This window comes from Manacus candei, unplaced genomic scaffold (genome assembly GCF_025592945.1).
Source record: "Manacus candei isolate 608988 ecotype Guabito, Panama unplaced genomic scaffold, ASM2559294v1 h1tg000050l, whole genome shotgun sequence".
Lineage (NCBI taxonomy): Eukaryota > Metazoa > Chordata > Aves > Passeriformes > Pipridae > Manacus > Manacus candei.
This window is the reverse complement of record NW_026138098.1, coordinates 18,212,761-18,235,279: the sequence shown is the minus strand read 5'-3', so window position 1 is coordinate 18,235,279 and position 22,519 is coordinate 18,212,761. Positions and strand designations below refer to the sequence as shown.

At 43.6% G+C, this 22,519-nt stretch overlaps 1 long non-coding RNA gene across 1 annotated transcript in view; it reads right to left on the bottom strand.

Moving 5' to 3' along the window:
- Positions 1-2,396: 2,396 nt before the first annotated feature.
- LOC127477246 (uncharacterized) overlaps positions 2,397-22,519 on the bottom strand; it is a 66,747-nt gene continuing 46,624 nt past the window's right edge. The window contains exon 3 of the long non-coding RNA XR_007906902.1: positions 2,397-2,540. This is a non-coding gene — a long non-coding RNA (uncharacterized LOC127477246). The remainder of the gene's footprint in view (positions 2,541-22,519) is intronic.

Sequence of the window (22,519 nt, the reverse complement as noted above, 5' to 3'; positions counted from 1 at the left end):
CCCTTCTGCATCTCAGTGTTAACTGTGACTACACCTCTCCCTGCCCCTTGCATCCTCCTTCTTGGACTGGAGTCCACTCCCTTCCCTTTCCAGATGGAACTCAGAAGTGGGTGCAGTACAAGGACCCCTGTAGCCCCCAATAAAATTTCCAAATGGTCTTAGCCTTAGATGGGGGGGGGGGGGGGGAGCAAGAAGCTTCTTTCCTTCCTCCTCCCCGCACTGGCTCTCCAAATTTTACTGGTTAGGGATGACAGCTGACAGTAGCCCTGTCTAATGGGTCAAGAATGTGGCAGGGGTTCCACAGCACAGAGGCACAAATACCAGCTCCCCAACCCATAAGCGAAAGTTGGCAACCAAGAAAACTCCCCAAACCCTGGAGGCTTAGTGCTGCAGCAGCTTTTCTGCAAAACCAGCAACTCTCACAGGCAGTGTCATAGTGAAAACTCAAAAGATAAAGGAAGAAAACCTCAGAAGTATTTTGCATTCTTCATGTAAGATGTGATGATTTTAATGGGCAGCAAGTGCTCAATAGCCAAAGCAGTAAATATATTCAAGGTGTCTAACTCACAATGAAACTCCTTGTGATGCAGGGAATAAGTGTGGTTGAGGAGTTAAGCCTGAGGTCTTCTATCCACAAGAAAGAGGCAGCTGAGGTACCTGCACAGTTGCCTTCACCCAGCCTCCCAAAGAGCAAATAAACTTAACCCCCCACACTTCTATTTAACTTTCTGTAAAGCCTCTTATTTCTTTCTGTGCCATCTTCCTAAGTCACACATACACACTATCCATAAGAATAACTCTCCTTTACAACAAGATTGACCCCACCATATGTGTTCTCAGAGCTCCCAAGGTGATAATGAACCTGAGTCATGGCTGGGGTGGGCTGAGGCTACGGGCATTTGTTGCTTAAACTTTTACACAAGGTGTTACACTCATTACTGGCGGAGCCCACAAGGGGTGAACAGCAGCTCCCAGCCTGGTGCAAAATGGCAGCCCCTTGATTCAGAGATTAAATTAGTGATTGGGTGCAGAACAGAAGGGAAATGGGCTGGTGGGGGAAGGAGGAACACATGCTGGTGGGAAAGGAGCCCTTGCTTTTCCTGTCTGATCCTAGCACCTTGGCCTTGGCCCTGCAGGTCCCAGAAACTTTCGCTTTATCCTCTCCAGGCTAGAAGAGGCTTTTATTTTTAGAAAAAATCAGTGCCACGTGCAACTGTCTTAAGCAAAGGCAAACAAAATAAAACCACAAAAAAACCAATCCAAAACACCAAGACCCCAGACAAACTTATGAGGTTTATAAGCAGTTCAAATCCTGGGTTATCCCTTCACTAATGGGGTTTGTCTGGTGTTACAGAGATCCAAGCCTGGGCCACTGGTTACAGGGAACACAATGGAATTTGAAGTGTAATTAACAAAAGAAATCCCACCACCTGCCTTTAACCAGCCCACATGTTTCCAATTGGGCTTACAGCCACAAATGGATAAAATTGTGCTAAACAACTCTATTTGAGCACGTGACAGAAAAAAGCCTCCTGAGTCATAAGCCAGATCCAGATGCTCAGCGGACCACAGGAATCAAAACAAGATCATGTCAAGAAACATGGGTGAGGGGGAAAGGGAAGGATAATTTTGCTAAGAGAAGACCTTAATACTCAGCAGCCCATTTAGCTGTAAATGGCAGCTGTTACCAGGCTTGTGCTAAGATGTTGGTGACTACCTCAGCCTGAAGGAGTCAGGGGAAGAGGCTTCACCACCACTTATCTCTAACATCTGCAGTAAGGACCCTTACACAAAGCCTGTGCACTCCAAAGCAGTACAGCTGTCTTCTTGTCTCTGCACATAGCTGAGCATTTCAAAGGAAAATGGGAAAATGTTCAGCAAATGTCTAGTAACTCACAGAGTCAAGACAGGAACATCATGCTCCTCAAAAGGAAAAGGTGTCTCTCGCTTTTGGGAAACATAAAAATCTGTCAGCCACCTGCTTTTATCCGGTGTTTGTGGTATGCACAATAGCACTGTATGTTGACTGCCCAAGTCTGGCTCTTTAGACAGAGTTGGTGCCAGATTGTAACAGGCCATCTGATACCTACTGTGACCCTGAATGAAAGGATTCACAGCAATCACAGCTAGGTTGGAATTGCTCCACTTCTGTAGTTCAAATGCAAATGTAAGTAGCTAATTACAGGAGAATGGTGGTGCTACACTGGGTGGGTGCAGAGTGCACATTCAAAAGCCCCCATACAGTATGTGTTCAGTCCAAGAAGAGACTGGGTAGCTCTGGTATGAGGTACATATGCTACATGTGCATGTGTGATGGCATGGGACTGGCAAAGGTCTTTATGTTACTATCAGAGTCCTTGGTATAGAAGCTCAACACTGCCAAGTGTTACCTTATAAGGAGGAAAAGATTCATCCTGGTGGGCTCTTTCCACACACCCTTTGCCTGGGACAGCTGTTTGGTGTCAGTGTCTTTCAGGTGGCTGCTGAGGACCCCTTGGGTTGTAAAGAGGCTCCGGTTTTCAAGGCTCAGCATTACTGCTCTGCAGAAAGAAATGTAATAGGCAACTGGGATTAGGGAGGAATAAAATAGGGTTAAGGGTCTGTGCTGCATAGGCCTCCTTCGTTGAACACCACTTGTGTGATCAAAGATGGCTCTGCTAAGGACCTTCTCTTCCCAACAGCACAGTCTGGGAGGGTAATGCCACTCCTGGGCTGAAGTTGCATAGAGAGAAGTGCCCTGTGACACTGGCAACAGTCCTGCCCCAGTTGTTCCACGGTCACTTACATTATTACTGGAACTTTTCTAGCTCTAATTTCTATTTAAAAACAAACAAACAAACAAGAAAAAAAAACATGTTGCTAGCTTTAAGATTGCTGTAAAACCATGGGATTTAAACCTTGTGATTCATATTTCCTATAAAAGCTATAGCCAAAAATCAATCTAAAAGAAGCTGCAGCTTCTGATACACAGTCACATATCTCTGGAAATTAGATTACTGTTGAGACACACACTCCACCCTGCCTCGACCCCTGTGAATGCACGGGTGGAGAGGCAGCCAACCCACTGAATAAATACAGTCCAAAGACAAGTACAGGGGAGCTGAGGGACGGAGAAGGGGCGGGTTTTGCCTGGCCAAGTCCTTGAAAGTAACACTAGCTACGTGGTCTGCCAATTCTGCCAGGAGCAAGTCTGGGATGCAGCCCAGCTTCCCCATAACCTCAGTGCACTGTGCCAAGGAATCTCAAGCATACTGTGCTGGTAATCAAGTGTAGTGGGTACTGCCAGCTGTTCAGTTCCTGCCCTCAAATCAAACTGGTGACAGGAATGCTGAGACTACACCTACCAAGCCTACTTCTAAAAGGGATTATCAACTCCAGCCTTCTCTCCACAAAGGCTCTCTGTGCCAGCAGGCCAGTCAAAGGAGACAGGGGCTGCTGAGCCTTATTTCCTGCTGTAAAAGGGAAAGGTGCTGCATGGCAGCCATAAACCAGGAGTATTAGTGATGCATCCACCTTTAAAGTGCTGAACGCGCTGCTTGGAGCTGGTCAGTGTGTTGGTTATTAATGCCTGCTTGGAAATCTAGGAGGAGAATGAAGCTTCCAAATAGGGAAAAAAAAAAAAAAGCCATCAGGGAGGAAGACCAGGGCTGATATTCTGAAGTTTTCCTGGGAGAAGTAAGGTTTCTCCCTTGAACACATCAGTAGCTGTCCTTATAAAGATCAAAGCAAGTCATAAGGCAGCATCCTCAAATGTCTCCTTGCTTCTCCTTCCTCGTTCTATAGCTGACGATGCCTCCCCTGGACATGGCTGACAGGACTGCCTGGGAGCTCAGGCAGACAATGGCAGCAAGTGAGGGCAAAGAGCTGACAGTACAGGAGTAGTGTGAATTTGTGCATGCAGGTCTGGGACAGTTCTAGGTCCACTTACTCCCTGAGAGATGTTGTGACTTAATCATAGATGCAGATGGGAATATACCTCCTTACTAGCAGAAGGAAGTTGGCTTGAAAAGAAAGGTTTCCTGTGAAGAAGTGAGTGATGAGAGATCTCTGAGAAGGCCAAGACAAGAAGTCTAGGATGTAGAGAAAGGGGTTTGGATGAAAGAGGACTTGTAATAGGGTGTTTGAGAAAAGAGTAAGTTGTAGAAATATAAAGGGAAGAAGAGGTATGAAGATAGGGACAGAACAAGGAGGGAGGTCAAAGAAAGGACAAGGGGAATGTAGAAGGAGGAGTTTGGTATGGGGAGATACATTGGCATCAACCTGGTAGTAGTAGTACTACTATTTGCTGCCCAAATGCAGAAGCCTCTCAAAAAAAACCAAATACACACAGATACTCACACCTGGATCAAGTTATTCACCAGTGGGAACATACCTGTGGATGAGTCACAAATAAAGGAGGATCCTTTTCTAGATTATTTTTATTGTAAGAATTAATATCTGTTCTTGAGCAAGATGAGCTATTGTGAAATGCTAAGGGTCTCCTGGCCAAGCATATAGCACCAACTCTGTGGGCACAGAATGGACTTTTTGAGAATTTATCAATCTTTTAGTTACTAGTTTCTGAACTGGAGTTCACTTAAGAAAAACCTACCACCACACAACAAAACCTAAACCCAAACAAAACCAAGCAAATAAGACCCAAAAGAAACCCAGTGAGCTTGTTTTGTTTTAAAAAGTGACAGACTAACTGGATAACTTTGCTTTACATAAAGAAAAAACCCATGCATTTCAAAGCTCCGTGCTTTTAGCATTAATTGAAATTTTCTATGCAGCCTGCAGTGTGCATAGGGGAGATCATAAGCAAAATAGTTTATCAAGACTTGCTGTTTTGAAAGTTGCAGCATTAGCCCAAAGTACTTAATCTAAACAGACCTGACTTTTGCTTCACATACAAATCATGTTAAAGCACAGGTTCACGTCTGGCTAAAAGGAGGAACGAACAAACAAAAACTGGACATGGAGAAAGGGGTGGCTTTGAAAAATCTCAGACCGGGATTTTCAAAGTTCCCGGTGCACCATGGTTCAGATGCACCATCCCATTAATTTTAATAACTACCTAAATTCCCTAGTAAGCTTTGAATAACTTCAAAGTTAAATTCTTCTTATATTTGGGTATTTCCTTTACTTGACCCAGGTTTGTTCTTTCACAGTGAAAAGAGAGGTGAAAAGAGTGTTCTGTGCATTCTGCTCAGACAGAGCTCTGCAGGCTTCACTGCCTAAGTTTGCAGTGGCCATCATCAGTGCTGCCTTCTCTCCCACACACTCAACTCGAGCCCCCTTGAATGCTATTTGTTTGCCTTGCTGCTGACAGAGATTGTACAGATCACTTGGGAGAGGACGGTAAATCATAACTATTATGACAAGCTGCTTCTGACAGCAGGTCCCTCTTGTCCCGTTTCTGGAACCTTTTGGACTTTGTTTTATGTGTTTTTGTGGTCTGAAATATTCTATAAATCTCTTTCAACCTTTCAGAGCCTCTCTTTGTATCTCACTCACACAGTTCTGCAATTACCTATTGGACTGGGAAGGTCCAGAGCTGACAACTCATTTTTAGCCTGGCTACAGTTACTGTATCACCTCACTAGCCAGTTCCTCATTAATTTTCCATATTAAATTTTTATGAAGAAAAGAAATATTTGAGCAGGTATAGAAGATGCACAAAGAGCAGATTCATAAAACCTTGAGCTCAACACCTTTCCATCTGCAAAAACATCCTTATAATTCCAGTTATTTTAAAAAATTCTTCCTCAAAGAAATGTAAACACATTAAAACACGAGAGCTCTGTGAGGAAAAGTGATTTACCTTGCAGAGAGCAAGGACTGAGGTTTTCAGCATTTTCACTGTAATTCAGTACCATTGTGCCCCAGTTTTTCCTCCACAATATAGAAATAATAGCAGGGCACATTTTCTTTGGTAAAAAACATCTTTTTGACAGTTTTGTTTTTCCACGAAGGACAAAAAAGATATTTTGTTTGAAAAGTGAAAATGGGAGGTTGCAAACTGAAGAGTAGTTGCTTTAAGCAGTTCTCTAGGTAAAATTATAAATTAGGAAAGTACTGTCTATGCACCCACATGAGTTATGCACATTAGAGTTTTATGCTAACTCCTGTTGGTCACCACAAGCTCCTGGTTCTACATTTTGCATCAACATAAGTCCATCCCCTATTGGCATGCAAATAAAATGTACACTCAAGTCAAAAGCAGCTGAAATGACTGAATTACTGCAAAGTCAGAATCCTACTAGGCAGTAGGAAGCTCAGCAGTGTGCCAGCAGGAAGAGGGATGAATAGGAAGGAAAGAAGATGGCAAGAGGGAATATTCACAGAATTGTCCCACACTCAAGACAATATGGCTTTGTGTTCAGCTGAGACTTCTGGAAAGGTCTAGAACACTCCAAGCAAATATATGCCAATAAGAAAATGTTCTATTGGTTTAGGTTGCTCTTTTTAGTAGCTGTAAAATGAGAAAACAGAAAGCTAAGAATGAATCAGGGTTTCATGATTCAGGCATCAATGACACCACCCAAATAGCAAAATCATACTTAATACCTGCTCTGGTTTGTGCTGCAATAGAATTAATTTTCTTCCTAGTAGCTGGTAGAGCACCGTGTTTTGGATTTAGTATGAGGATAATGTTGATAAAACACTGATGCTGTAGTTGTTGCACACCAAGTCAAGGACTTTTCAGTTTCCTATGCTTTGTCAGTGACGAGGTGCACAAGAAGTAAGGAGAAAGCATGGCTGGGACAGCTGATCTAAACTGGCCACAGGGATATTCCACACCATATAACATCATGCCCAGTGTATAAACTGGGGGAAGTTGGACAGGAGAGGTCAATCACTGCAGGGATATGATGGGCATCGGTCAGTGGATGGTGACCAGTTGTATTGTGCATCACTTGTCTTTCTTGGTGTTCATTCTTCTCCCTCTTTATTATCTCCCTTTTCATTGCAGTTATTAATTTTTACTCTGTATCAATTATTAAACAGTTCTTATCTCAACCCACAGGTTTTCCTTTTTTCTGATTCTTCTCCCCATCTCCTTGGGGGATGGAGGGGGGAGTGAGCAAGCAGCTGTGTGGTACTTAGTTGCCGGCTAGGATTAAACCATGATACCCTAAAAATAAAAGCTACTCTAAGGAGCATTTGAGAAATATTGTTATGACTACTTGCATATACATTTCAGAACCATGATTGTAAGTTAATTTCATTACACTATTTACTTTTTAACAATCTTTGAAATAGATGTAACATATGGTTTACATATGGTTTATTCACATCCTTGAAAGACATATGTAATGTCAGTCATTTGAAAAAGTCTTATCCGATTCCATAATATTGCACAGTACATTAATAACATATGTTTTATAAGTTTTTTCTTCTGTATTAATGATATAAGGAAATGCACAAACATAAAAGTTTTAAGAAAGGGAATAAAAATCTCATGAGCTTAAACATTCAAAGTAACCATAAACCAGTGACTCTGAAGAGTGACAAAGGACTTCTAGGTCTAAAGAACCAAAACCAACAGGTTGCAAAGTGCTTTCAGTTTGAAAATAGGAAAAACCTCGGAGATCAGGAAAAGCATTTTGTTCCTGAATAAATACAGTTCATTCACAGTGGCTTCTGTGTCCTTCCTCAGAAAGGGTTTAATTTTTAAATAATTCTAAAATAAAATAATACCCTAATTTGAATCGTTAAAGCTCCATGAAAATGGTACTCCTCATTTCAATTAAGACTAACACACATCTGGGTTTCCCTGGAAATTAGCTGTTTTTCCAGCAAGACGCTTTATAAGAGTAAACACTGCCCAGGCTGTGCAGACATCTAATATACTGGCTGGTCAAAAAATTCCATGGAAGAGTAGTAACCCCTACAGGGCTACCCATACGGCCAGAAGACCTCTACAAGTGTGTGGATCAACTCAGTAGCAACTCCACTGCACACATGTGCAACTCTTGAATGAAAGAGAGGAGCTTAAACCCCTGAATTCTGTTTAAATAAATAAACACTATATATATATATATATTCATAGTTCTGTGATACTCTTAAAAAAAAATCACCTGTGAAAGCAGACACTAAAAACCACCCAAACCCCCCCCAATCCACAGTTTTATAGCCCAGCAAGTTTTTAGAGGCAATATTTTCTAAAACAATGCTTTCCTTCTCCCCATGCAATAAATAATCCAAAGTTGTCATCCCTGCATCTGAGGTCTGCTTATCTCAGAAGTTTTAAATACATCAAAAATCACTACGCAAAGTGAATTAAAGCAGTGATTCCACTTAAGCTAAGGACTGTAAGGTTGCAGATAAAATAGCACTGGCTTCTATAGATTGACTTTTTTGAGACTTGCTAAGTTATAAAAACGTTGCAGTTAGTCCAGGAATAGCAGTGGAGAAGCTTGAGTTCTCTGGGAAGTAAACTTCCAAGCAGTTGTTTGTGAGCAGAGTTGAGCCCATGGTTAATTATCACTTGGGCAGATGCCATCCACATTTTGGCCATTAAAACAGTTCAAGAAACAGCATACACTTCTGTCAGAGGGCCCTGAAGGATGAGAGGGACATCACCAGGTTGAAACTAATCACCTTTAGCCAAAGCTTGCTATGCAGTTTTCGAAATGTGGGGATCTGCACTCACATACTTGTGGAGAGACTCATCTCCCCTGCTGAGATGATATCCTTCTCTGAAAGTCTCAGCTCTGCCTGCAAGTGCTCTAGTGGCTGGTGGGCTAGGGAGGGTTAAGCGTGGCTCTCCTGTAGCAATCTCTCTTCACAGGATGTATTCCAGATATTACACTGAAGTGAAAACAACTGGGAAAGCTCTCTCTTCACATGACAGTGGTGCAAAGCTTTTGCTGCTAATTACCGTTTCTTGAATGGAACAATGTTGGCTGAAAATCCCCTGAACTTGAGGTCAGGAAGCCACAGCTTGCTTTGCCAGAGGAGTCATGTAGACAAAGAAATGTGCCCAAACAGCAGAGCTCATACACTCTCCAAGGGTGGCCTGGGGCTATACCACCTGAATTAAAGGAAAGCATGGCTGGCATAAATCCTTGTGACTATAAGCACCTGCTCTGGTTTTACAAGCTAAAAGATAGATATACATATGTTCAAATCTTAGCCAGTGTGTGCTGCAAATCCACAGTGAGCACAGTGAAAGCAGTAACAAGATCACTCGTTAGTCTCACAGGTCTCCACACTCTGGCTTGCAAAAAGGAACAGAAGTTCTTTCCATGGCCATGATCCCAAGTACTGACACCAGCTGCATTCATGCAAGGGTCATTTGTCTCAGTGTCTGATTTCCAACACCAGCCTCTCACTGCAGCTCTACCCAGTACTAGTTTATTATTCTGCACCATATCCACAGCTGCAAACCAGGGGAATTTAGGTCCTGCATTTCTCAGGCTCCAGAACCCACCAACACAGGGATATTTCATTTAATGAGCTGCGTTCTCCTTTGACAGACATGACAGTTTTGACTAGAGCAAATATATTCTACATATGCTTTTGATTAGGATCCACCCTGTTGTCCCAATATATTCCCTGCTTTGCTTTATTCTGTGTTACACAGGGTCAGCTTCTAGATCTATGTATAACATGAGATAATTGCCAGTGACAGGGTGCAAAGCCCCAGGCCAACAGAGAAAGGGAGGCCCATGCTGCTCAGATCAGATGTCCAGAGACAGCTGCTCTCTTGTCACCTAGGTGACATGTGAATGATATGTCAAGTTTCTGCCTGTTGCAAAGTTTTGTCTTTACCTTGATAAAATGTTCGTTTTTTATCTGCCAGCACAGCCAGTGAGCCAGGATGGCCACAAGGCACTTCCAAGAGATGTGTCCACGTCACTGTCACTCCAATGGTCAAAGCCAGCTGGTGCGTAGAGGAGCACGTGAGACCTGAAGGTGCTCTGGGATATGGTAGCCATTAACAAACAAATTTGCTGGTACCTACAAGCCACAATGGGTGAGATGCTAAGGGTCAGTGCCAGGGCTGATGGTTATGCTGAAAGGCTGTGGGCTTTTTTGCTTATTGCAGATATACGGACAGTTAAGGCTCGAACACTCCTTACTACAGAAGGAAGCGGCCACAGAGTTCTCATCCTCCAGATAAGGCTGGGATCCCTATCCCACTGAAACCATGGGCAGTTTATTGTCCAAAAGCCTCTGGAGATGCTGGGGTGCAACCTTTTCTGCCATACAGTGAGTACCCTCCATCCCTGCTGTCTACCTTTGCAGCAGTGTCTGAGCATGCTTTATCAGGCTGGCTTTCCCTTCCAGATGTCTGTTGAGAGAAGCTGAACCACAAAAAAGCTTCAGACTTTAGCTAGGCTTTCACAGCCTGAGTTCACCCTAAGAAAGGGGCAGGCAAATTCATATTAGTCATAAGTGATCCAGGACAGCCTTGGTACCACCTTAAGCCACACCAGCTATGTAGTGCCTAAGGAAACTGCATTATATTATCTGTAACATACATGCACTTGCCTTCTCAATTTCTATCTCGTAGATGGGAAATATGAGGCACTAAGCAATTCTGGGACTTAGAGATCCTCCAGAGAGCAGAGAAATGTACCTGCCTTTACAGACTCCGACCCTGTACATCTCTGTGCATCGCCAGTGCTACCTCCACCAACTGCACACACCAAAGCCGGAAACCACAGGCAACCTGGAGAAATGGAAGTGCTAAAAATGAACTCATTCCAGAGCAGGAAGGGGCCAAGGTCAGTCTGCAGGATAAGTTCAAGAGAGTTATCAGAGGGAGGAATAACACAAGAGATTGAAGCAGGTGATCGGTCTCCAACTGGGACACTCTTCAACAAGGAATATCTCTGCAGCAGGAAAGATTTTCTCTTTTTTTCCTGTGCTGTGGTGCTCAGCTGCCCCTGAATTTTGCAGGTGCACTCAGCTGAGACTCATCCCAGAGCCTTGCATTCAGAGTACATAAAAGCTATGCCTCCCTCTGTGCCTAAGTGTCACAACAGTGTCAGTCCATCTCACCGATCAGAAGCGAACTACAGCGGGGCTACTGCACAGCCCCTCAGCATGGTTCTGGCCTGCCAGCCACTGAAAGGAGCTTTAAAAACATGACTGAATGAGGTACTTCTACAGAAAAGCAAAGATTCAATACAGGTTTTATAGCTGTATTGCAATATTTTGCCTGCAAAATAGAGTTCTTGAAAGAGTGCATTTTACTTGCTCAAAACATGGCAATTTCTCTAAGCTTCTCCAGCTGAAAGGCTTCTTCTAGTCTTACACAACCATGACAGAATAATAATTTGGCCTGTAGCCTTTCCCCCCAGGACTAGCTGAGCTGCCTGCCGTAACACAGACTGTAACACAGGGGCATTTGGATCTCCTGTAACCCACCTCCTGGTAGCTATTGAAATCATCCTATTTCCTTACATTTACTACTTGCCTTTTTTTTTAAGAATTCAGTCATCTAGTTAGATTAGGTGGTTCAGAGAATTTCTTAGCACTCAGAAAAACCACAAAACCCAAACCAAACAAATAAAAAAACCAAACCAAAACAAAAAACAACCACACATGCAAAACAAAAAACCCAAACAAAACAACAACAACAAAACCCAACCAAACAAAACAAACCCAAAACTCTGCTAAAAAGCTCTTGGTCGTATCCTGTCAGAGGAAATTGAAACCTCATCAGTTTTCAACCCGTCTCTGAGAATACATTCGATTGACGGAAAATCAAAAAGACAAGGATGCTTTGCTGGAGCCAGTGGGGTTTGCTGAGGGTAAAATCACACCCAGCTCTAACCCACAGCCATGCTCTGCAGCCAGCACAGCTATTTCACAGTTGCACAACTGAGCACACACACATACACATGCCTGCTTTCCCGTTACGCTATTCAGTAATGGTTGGACATCAGCTGTCTTCAGGAAAGAAAAGGCCACGAACTGAATGTGAACAGTTGAAGGGCAACTTTAGTATGGGACTTATACTCTTTGAGGAAGCTTTTGTCTTTATAAAGAAAAAGGTGACTTATCTGGTAAACTGGAACACAGTAATTTTCACTTACTAAATGGTTAGAAGACAGGCTTCTTCTAACATGTAACATGCCTCTCTGAAACATGCAACATGCTATACATCACCTAGCCTACCTGGATTTTACCTGAAAATAGCTTCTACCTTTTGTGTAAGATGAGGCATGGACTCATTACTCTGAGGGTAGGTATACAGCCTACATGCAGAATAGGTGAGAGGAGAGGGACTACATCTGTGTTAGATACATAACAGAACAGGGGAGGTACATGGGACAGAACATGGTGCTGGGAAATCAGGGTGGGAAAGACGCTCATAGCAGAGATGGGTTTGAGACATGGCTGCTACATTAAAAGGGATAATGACCTTGTAAACAGTGTGTCTAAGCCAATGCCTGCCCTCCTATACATGCTGCACAAGCACTTTCTTCCTACCTGGCTACATCTCCCAAAAACACAGACCAAGCAGACCATTTGGATCAAAGCAAACCCAGCATGTGGCAAAACAAGGGAACCAGCCTGTCAGCAGGAGCTCACCAGCCCCTCACCACTTAAGAACGCCAAGATCCTGCTTCCTGCCATCCCCACACAGCTCATAGAAACAGCCACTGCACAAACCCAAGCCCCCTCCAGAAGCACATACCTTGCCAGGAAGCCTTCACAAGTCCCCAGGTTGAACAGAGGAGGCAGGTCCCAGCAGGAAGCATTACCACATCCAAAGACCTCCAGATGGAGGAGAGCAGATCAGAAGAGCACGTGGATGTGCTTGGGACTGTAGGTCTGGGCCAACCCCTCCCCACAGAGCCCCTGGTGCCGAGGGCAGGGAAAGGCCCCCTGCCCCTTTTCACCATGTGTGTGGGCTGAGCAGGGCAGGGAGACCCCTGGCCACCACCCACCCCCAGACACACAGCAGCCTGCAAAGCTAGCCCTCTGCTGAAGGGCAATTAAATTCCTCATTAGCTGTAATTAGCAGGCACCTGACACCCCTAAACAGAAGCCCAGCAGCAGGACAGGGCCAGTGGGAAGCCAGTTTTTGTGGCTTGTTTTATCAGCTCCCGTATGTCTTAGCTCCCTTTGCGTGTGCTGGAGCCTCACTAGAGGCAGCACCTGTGAGCAGGAGCGTCAGCTACTGACCCCGCTGATTTTGGCAGGGTATGGATCAGCCTATTCCCTGAATAGGCTGGAAGTAACAGCCTGAGAGAACTAAGCCTTGGGCTGAGCTGCAGCCACCAGCATAAGCTGCTTGGGGGTCTGGGGAGTGCGTGCTGCTGACTGAACTGAGAGTAGCTCCATTCCCAACCCTCCTCCTTGGTGCTTCTGCCTTCTTCAAACCAAGGTTTGCAGAAGTCTTCTTCCCTGGGTGAAATCTCTTGCCAACCATCTCACCCAGACAAAATGTTCCAAGTAATGGGAACTCACCTCACATTCCCAAGGAGGATAAAAGGTCCTGGGCAGGGAGACCTGCCTACACTCTTGTAGTCAGGCATGTTGTCCATTGCATTTCTGGTCCTCAGCAAGTCAAGTGGGTCAGGCAATGTAATTTTTCAAACTTCACAGCCAGAAGGAAAGGGGGTCTCTAAGTGGGCTACCGACCATTTGTTACAACTTACTTACTTCAGCATGTGTGGGTGGCAAACTGCTCTGTCTTTACAAGGCTGTTAATGTGTGTGGTCTAAAGGACCTTGATTATTTTCAAGGCAAAATTTTCCGGGGATGAGGGAAACCAAGAGGCAGGGAAAAATCAGAAGAGAGGGAAAACCTGCGAATGCGCACTCTTGTTCTTGCTTTGCTTCAAATTGGTTTTAAATAGGGCTTTGCCAACTGGGTGCAAGGCTATGGGCTGATGCTGTTCAATTAGCAGCCAGTATTGTGCTGTTTGTCCCCAGGATTCCCATGTTCTTACCAGGCTGGCACAGTTGCCTGAATGCATGGCAACACAAGCAGGAGAAGGTGTCAGGGCAGACTGGCACGCTGGGAGGGCTGCACCAAAGCTGCTTGGACAATTTTTCTCTGAACAGCCAGTAAGAAAAATGTTACTCTGCCTGTTGTAGGGGAAAGGTTTTGGATCCTCTTAAAAGCCTGTCTCATTAGCTGCCAGCCTGTTTATTGTATGTCCACATCCTTTGATTAGTATTTAAGCACCTGGCCTTTGCTTTGCAGCACATGAGCTTCCTACAAGCCTTGATGCATTTATCTTCACAGATGAATGTGAGGGAAGGAAAGAGCTACCAACTCCCTTGGACAAAGCAGATCTTATGATGCACGTCTCTTAAATCCTAGACTAGCCATTTAATCCCTCCAATGTTTAGTGGTCTCCAACTGGTGCTTTAGGTCATTCATTATTTATAGTATATGCCTGGCTGTATGGTATTTCATTACCTCTGGAGGAGGATTGCAAACAAAGAGTCAGGAGTCTCTGTGTCCTCCTTAGCCTCAGAGACACTGCAGGACTTCAGGCTCTTTGGAGATAATCCCATGCTCTTTCAACTAATTTGTAAAGTTGCTCTTTATAAGAAGGGAAACATCAGTGTGATGTACAGGTCCTATGTTTTCAGTTTGTTACTGTCATATTGAGCCTGCAAGCTGAATGTAGAGAAAAACTCATAGAAAGCAAGGTACCATAAAAAAGTGCCATTATTTCTAGTTCACTAGCATATTTCTTAGTTCTAGTTCTCCAGCAGTAGTTCTTGCTGTGACTTCACAAGAGTAAAAAGCCTTTCACAACCGGGTAAGTTCTTCCCATGAAGCAACTACCAGTCTGAGCAAGGCTCTTGTATTTATCTTGATGTGCTAAGTAGCCTGAGCTCCAATTCCTGTATTGCAAAGCAATCACAGACTCTCAGATATTTCTTTTTTGAGCGTGTAGCTTTCCACTGCAACCTCGCTAATTTTTCAGTTTCTTTAAATGTAAGCTCCATTTTAAAATGCCCTCAACAAAGTCTTGGAAGGGGACTTTTATTAGACTAAATGACAGCTGGAGAAACTAGACAAGCCTTCAGTTAGTGAATACTTTTGCCTAATGAAAGATACTGCTTTTCTCCAGCATCCATGCCTTGCTTGTAGCCTTAAACTACCTCACCTTCAGCAAAGTACCACAAAGAAAGCTTAGAAATCTTAGGAAGGCCGAACATTTAATCTCTACTGCCACAAAACAGCATTATTCTTAGGACTGCCCTGCCTGGGCTGGTTTGTTGTTGTAGGATAACTCACCAGTACTAGGCAGCTCCTATTTCTTAAACATAAATCACCACTAAACCCGTTTGAGTTCAAAACCAACAATGGCGTACTCAAATTACAATAAATTAGTTATGTAGGGTCGCCCAAAGAAACACCAAAAACTACATTAAGGCAAGGAAGATACAGTAAATATTTTGATAAGCTGTTGTCAGAGCATAAGGCAGCTACTTTTAAGCTATAGCTTTAATCTTTGTCTGGCTACAGATATTCGGTGAGTTCCCTTTACATCCTCCTGATTTGTCTTCTCAGGCTTCAAAAGTTAGAGCTGGGGTAAAACATCCTTCCACCTTTCGGCAGGTTTCGAGATACAGCTGCCCAGGATGCACCTGAGCTGAGACTCTGCACTATTCTTTCCCAGCAGCTAATGCAGCACCTGGGGAACAACCTAATGCCAAAATATCACATGGACAGAGAAAAAACATTTCAGGAAAGCATCACTCCTAAAGAGAACGAGGCAGACTGTAAATCTATCCAGCTCTGCCTCCCCTACAGCTGGGAAGGTCTCTCACTTCAGATTCCCTCCATCTGTCTTTTCGGCATCGGTCTGTCACCACAGAAAGCTGCTGACAGATGGCCCCGATTCACACAGCCACGCAGGAAATCCCGATAACCCATTATCACTGTGCAGGAATTCATCTCCTAGACAGGCATCCCTGCCTACCAGTGTCTGCAGCTTGATGCACTTAAGTCCCAGCATCACTGTAGTTGCATCTTTTCAATTTAGTTTAAAGAAAGAAAATTAAAAATGAGCAGCACCATGAGGCACGTTCTGCCTTGCCCAGTAATGCTAGTGGGCAACTGCTTGTGCCAGAGGGCTTGGAATGGTTTGTTCTTTTTCCTCAGTAAAAAAACAGACTTTGGAGAAGTCATAAAGTTTCGATAAAGAATAGATCTGCCCTGTGGTGCTTCCTGCCCAGTATCTTGTTCTCAAGAGCTGCCCTGATACCAGAGTAAGGGAACACATCCTGCCATTTCTGTTCCTGCACAGCAAGAGAAATAAGTTGTACCAATACAAAAGACATCACATACTTGACACTAAGGCTGAGTTGATGTAACTGCTTTGGCTTAAACGCAAAATTATATCCTTACAGCAGTACACTGACCAAACTTTTATGAGGAGACCAGGACACAGAGAATAGCGTAGTGAAAAACAAAGTCTAGTAGTACAGTGAGTAAAAAAATTATATTGCGGATCAATTATTTACATGCTGCCCCAAACCCCACATCTTTAGACCTGTTAAGGAAAGAATGTTTATTTTACAGTTAAAGAAAGATACCACGAGATACAAAAAGTTATTTCAGACATTAAATGAAAGCATTCCTGAATGGTGAAAATCATTGTGTACAGAAAGGGCACAGAGAAGGGGGCTTTGAGAAACCTGAATAAGAAAATAAATCTCTCCTTATTTGCCTTGGAGAGTCTTTTTTTTTTGATGTCAGCTCAACTTTTCTTTGAAACCTTTTCCATCAAGTTGCATACTGCAAAAGGGAAACAGAGATGTTTATTTATCAGCAGAGAATTGCAGACCAGTCTCTGCCCAGGCTGGTCTCTGTCCTCTTTACAACTGCTGTGATGGCAAATACATCTCCTAACCCTGGGTAATGGTATTGCCCAGGATAAGAAGCTGCAGCAGCAGCAGTATGCAAACCCCATCTGTATCTGGGGCACCCAGAGGGACAGTGTGAAAATGTTCACAGCAAAGGGTGAAATGGCTTGAAATTGTATTTGTCATATTCTATTCCTTATGAATATAGAAATATAATTTTCATTCCTGTTCCTTTCCTCAGGATGGTAGGAAAAATCACCATATATCCTGAATAAGTGAGTCAGAAAAAAGACCATTTGGAACTGACAATTAGTTTGTAATGTAAAGGTAAAAAGATAAGGTTTTCTCATGTATACTTTCAGTGCAAAAGAAGTCTTTCTGTTAAATTCCTTGGTAATTCCATACTGTAAGAGTCACCTAATGCAAAAGCACTAAAAAATATTATTAAATTCCTGCCTATCTGGAGGCTACAGCCTGTTACAAGCTCAGTATTTTCTCTTCTCAGTCCCTAGCCACAGCCCTCACCACCCTCATCATACATGAACCATGCAGAGAAATAAACTCTCTCCATAGTGGACTGTTCTCTGGGGTCTGAAGCCATGTGTGCAGGGACAATGGGTGGGAGGTTTGCGCTGCCAACACCTGATGGTGGGACAGGGGCTGGGATCTCACACAGGCTGCTCTCAAACTGCAATCAGTCTCCAGCTTGAGATGGATTTGGGCTGGTTCTTAGAAAGAGAAAAATTGAGCTGCTTGGTTACTGTGTTTGGATTTTCTTCAAATGTGTCTTCATTGGATTGGATATGTTTCGCCACAGACTCATTAAGTCCTTCCTCTCAGGGACTCAAATGCCTGAATGTGTAATTTTGCTTTTACCCTGAAAATGTAATTTACTATTGCCACCAGTGCCAGCAATTCTTGTTTAGGCTTTAAAGGGAGCCTTGCCCCTCTTGTACATCACCATGTTATTCACAGTCTCCCCATAGCTGTATACAGTACATGGGGAAACTCAACCAGGTGGTGGATCAAGGCCATTGAGAGAGTTGCCTATCACCCAGAAAGCTCTGGGCACTGTTCCTGGGGTTACACATGGGGCAGGTGTAGTGAGGGGCCAGGAGAAGCAAAGGACACAACTGCAGCCTGGGATAAGGGCACATAGCTGCGGCCCATGGCCTGAAGCAGAGGCTGCAGACCACTGCACCATTTGTACACCATGAGAGAGCAAATTCCATCACTTCAGCAGGTGCCAGCCCTCCTGAGACAAGGTTTTATGTGGCTTCAGACAGATCCTCAGTGCTGAAGCAGTGCTTTCTCTGCCAGGAAAGTCCTGATGCATTTTCCCCACCATCACAAACACTGATGTGTTCAGCCAGCTTCTTGTTTTCAGAGATTGATTTCAGGAAACTGAGATACCCAGCTTACAATCTCAAGTTGTTTTGTGCAGGTGATCTCTAAAATGAAATCTAAATGTGTCTCCCCTAAAATGACCTATTAATATTGATATTGATCCAGGCTCTGAGCAAATAATTGAATGTACTTCTACTATTTGGATAGCTAAATATTTCCAATTAAGAGCGTTACGAACAAGGCATAATATAGTTTGCTTCGGAGGAAGGCTTAAGGATTTAAAGCTCATGTTAGAAACATTAGCTGCTGTCGCTAATGTGACTTGCTGACTTGAGTGTTTATTTTTTCTGATTTTTCCCCCCATTCCCTCCAATTTTTCAATTAAAACTTAATCACCTGCCTGCTCACTCACTGCAGAAGTGATAGGGAGATTATCAGCTGTCATAAAACTTTCTTTGGTTTCACATTTCTCTCTAGCAACACAGAGAAAAGGTCAGTTCTATACTGGCCTACACACTAAGCCACACTTTTATTGCAGTGTTGTGGCTCAAGCCCTTGCTTTAGAAATGTGCATTGGGTGTCAGATGGTGTGTTCATGTCCCATCTTTCTTCAGCTTTGCCTGAGTGTCTTCCAGTGAGCTGCATTGCCATCTCATCAGCAGAAATTAGGATCCAGCTCCTCAGGAACATACTTCTTTTACCTTCTTCTGAACTGGCTATGTTAATCTGGTTTTATGGCTTATTTCCATATGTTGAATCAAACTAGGGTTGTCTCTGCATATGTGAAATGAGCAAAGAACAGCAGACTTGTGTCCCAGCTGAGTAGCTGTCTGGTGGAGAGAAGTTTCTGCAAAGATCTTTACCTTGAAAAGCAGGCTGAGTAGGGACAGCATAACACCTTACCTGCTAGGAGACCACAACAGCCTGGTGCTCTTGCATTCATTTCCTTAAATAAGCCTGTAGTTTTAAAATGATCAAGGACTTGTTTAAGCTTGTAACCAGAGCAGTGGCTGGAGGGAAGCTATAAAGGGAGTTTGTGTATATGTACAATGATAGCAGTGAGAGAAGAGATTAGATAAACAGAAGATCATTTTACAGCATCATGTGCCCCACAAACCCCTCCTGGCAGAAGATGTATTGCATCCACTCCAAAACAATTAGCCAACCTGACAAGCAGGGAGTATTCACTGGGGGTAGGTAGCAAGGGTGATTTGTCACCGAGACCCCTAGGCTATCAGAAGAGCAGAGGCCAGGGTTTTCCTGGATGCTTTTATGGCCGGCTGTTTATTTTTAAGAATTAATTTATTCTTCCTAGTGGGTTTGGTGCTGCAGCATGCTAGAAGAGCTGTTGTGAGTGTCATATCCCTACAGGAAGAACCAGGGAGAAAAATTTGGCTTCCCTGGTTTTCCAAGTGCAGTGGAGGTCAGCAGCTTGGCTAGCCCTTGTGCAGACAGAGCATCAGGGCCTGGAAGCATTGTAGTGATCCTCTGCATGAATTGCCAACCAGGCATTCACTCTTCCTGCCTCCAAAAGGGAGCATAAAGGCTCCTAGAAAAAGATTTTTACTCTGTACTGCTGTAAATGAAGAGAATCGTACACCTGCAAAGATCTTTTCTGAACATCAGAACTGTCTGGAGGCTTTTCAATAATATGGGGAAAATTAAATTCTCGTTTCATCTGTAATTTTGGGGATGGCATATTTTGCAGACGCAGCAAAGAGGCAGTCCTGAGACAGAAGTGTAAGGAACTCATGGGGCTCTGAGCCCCCCCCAAATTTTTCAGAGTAGCTCTTTGCTCCTTAAGCTCTCACCTACTTCATACAAACCCAGATGCAGCCCTACTGAACTCTTGCCATTCTCACTGGCTGGAACTGCCACGTACCTGGGAAAACCCCACGCAACAATCAACTGCCCAAACTATACCAGAAAGAAATGGAGCGAGCACGGAGTCTGCAGTGCACTGGGGAAGACCACAGACCTGCTGGCAGAGTCCTGGTGCCCACTGCTGAGGCAGTGGTCCTTCCCGTGGTCCTGGTTAGCTGCCAGCTGGGCTGGGGGAGTGGGTGAGTTACCTTTTACCTGAACTACAGATTCATGAGTACAGCTGCTCTGTATCTTTGTAAAAAATACTGCTTGACATGCATTTTTATAAATACTGTTTTCATCTGGATCCTTTTGGCATTCCCAAGGATTGCCCACATAGCCAGATGAAAAATGTTTGCAACCACTTTCCATATCTGATTGGTTTTCCTCATTTGAGCCTAGCCCTTTGGAGCCCATGGCATTGTGCCCATTTCTGATTGGGAGGCTGAAAATTTTTAAAAGGAGAAAAGTAAACTGCAGATAATAATAATATAACCTTTCTGCCAGGTGGTGTTAGCAGCAGGAACAGGCAGAGTCAGACAGTGTCTAGAGTTTCCATTTAATATAACTAAAATAAATGGTTCTAGCCTCCACCTAATACCTTGCCCTCTAGAGTTTTAGAAATGTAGACTGTAAATCCCTGATCACCTTTAATTCCTGTTATTTTCTGAGCTCAAAGTTTATGTTATTCATCAACTGACTGAACTAAAACCTTCCTGAGAACTCCAGGCTTCTTGGTAAAAATCCCCCTAGATGTCACCTGTCAGAATCCAGTGACTTCTTAAAGCTCAGTGGTGTCCAGAAGTAATACTGCAGTGTTTGAAGCCCTACTGCATGAGCAGATATCCATCCTTGAGAATGCATCACAAGAAAAAGGAGTTTTATTTGAGAACCACAAAGTCTCAGTGTGGTTTGGGAAAGCATTTTCCATCACTATCTTCATTCCAGAGCTACAGGCAATCTTTTAGATAGACTGGATCCATGCCACAGCGTGCTTGAAGATTCAGTCTGAAATTTGTACTTGATTCTCATGAGAAAAGTTACCCAAATATGGCCCGAGTCTGGTACACAGCAGTTTTGAATTCCTTTATCCTAAATGGCTCCTATCCTATCCTGAACAAAAATGCAAAGGTAGTCCTGCCTATGTGTTAAATATCAGGGGGAAAATTACAGACTTCTGCTGCTTCCCTTAATCTCCCACCAGGCAGTATTTTTCAAGAGTTAATGAAGCAACAACAGAAAAATCCATTAATAGGTAAAAAACCTTATATGGAGTTCCAGATGGATGGCTTTTTCTTTTTGCCATGGACCAAACTCACACTCAGCATTTTTGATATGGAAGAAATATTGTTCATGACACTTCATAGGAGATTTTGCAAGGAAACTGTCAGGAGTTGTTGGGCTTTCCATAGTGGCCTCCCACCTACTCACTGAGAGTTGAATAGATTAAATCTGTTTCCAAAAGCAATAAGCCATTTAATTGATCAGAAAGCTTAAAGATGCCCTCTGAGGCTGAGCAACTGGCTTCTTTTTAATACAAGTCAATGCAGTAGAAGATCCTGCTCTACTGCATCAGCAGAGGAGCCAAAGCCAAGGTTTCCTCCTTGCTAGATGAGGCTGTCATTGTGTCCTCTAATGCCCTAACCAGAGCTGACCCGGGTTTTGCTGGGCTGCCTCCCTGGGTAAAGGATCCAAAAGCTACTAAAGGCAACCATGTCCTGTGCAAATGAAGAGCATAACCATACTTGAGACACCTGTTTGAAATCAGTCATCTCCTTTGGGTACCAACACAAGTACCCAAAGTACTTGGTGTGGGGATCCTGTGGGTTGAATGGACACCTGCTGCTTGAGCTCACTGATCAGCTGTGACATTGATCTGGCTATTGTGCTGTTATAGTAGTAGATTCAGAGCTATGTTTGCCGAATTTTACATGTGTATAATTATTCTATTTAATGAAATCCACTGAAAACTCTCTTTGCTGCTTTTTGCATTTAACAGGACTGGTAAGTCATAGATAGATATTCAACTAAACTGTTTAAAGGTACTTTTAAGGCTCAGTTTCTGAACAAATGCCTCTGTCCCTCATTTCTTACACATTACAGATGCCAGCAGACAGAGGAAGTGACAGGGTGGTTGTGCTTCTCTATCCTGGGCTGCAGAGGAGGAACTTTGCAACATTTGGTACCCGCTGACATTTCTGGGGCTGGAAGCTTCATGCCAAAGCATAGTGCACTGCTGGCTAGAAAGAGGCACTGGAAGTGTGTATAGGGCTATGGCTTTATTTGTGAGGCTACAACTGAACACCCACAGGGTGAAAGAAGATTTTAAAAGACAGACTAGTTGCTGCCTCAGGCAGAGTTCCTACAAAGACTTTTAAGCATCTAAGTCTTATTTTCTATAGATGATCCAGATCTTGAAAATAGTATGATCTTGGGAGTAACAAAATACATCCACTTACAGGTCTGCAGAATTTTGGTTCAGCAGTTCAGACCACTGGAAAAATACTTTCCCCCTGGGAGAAAAAGGA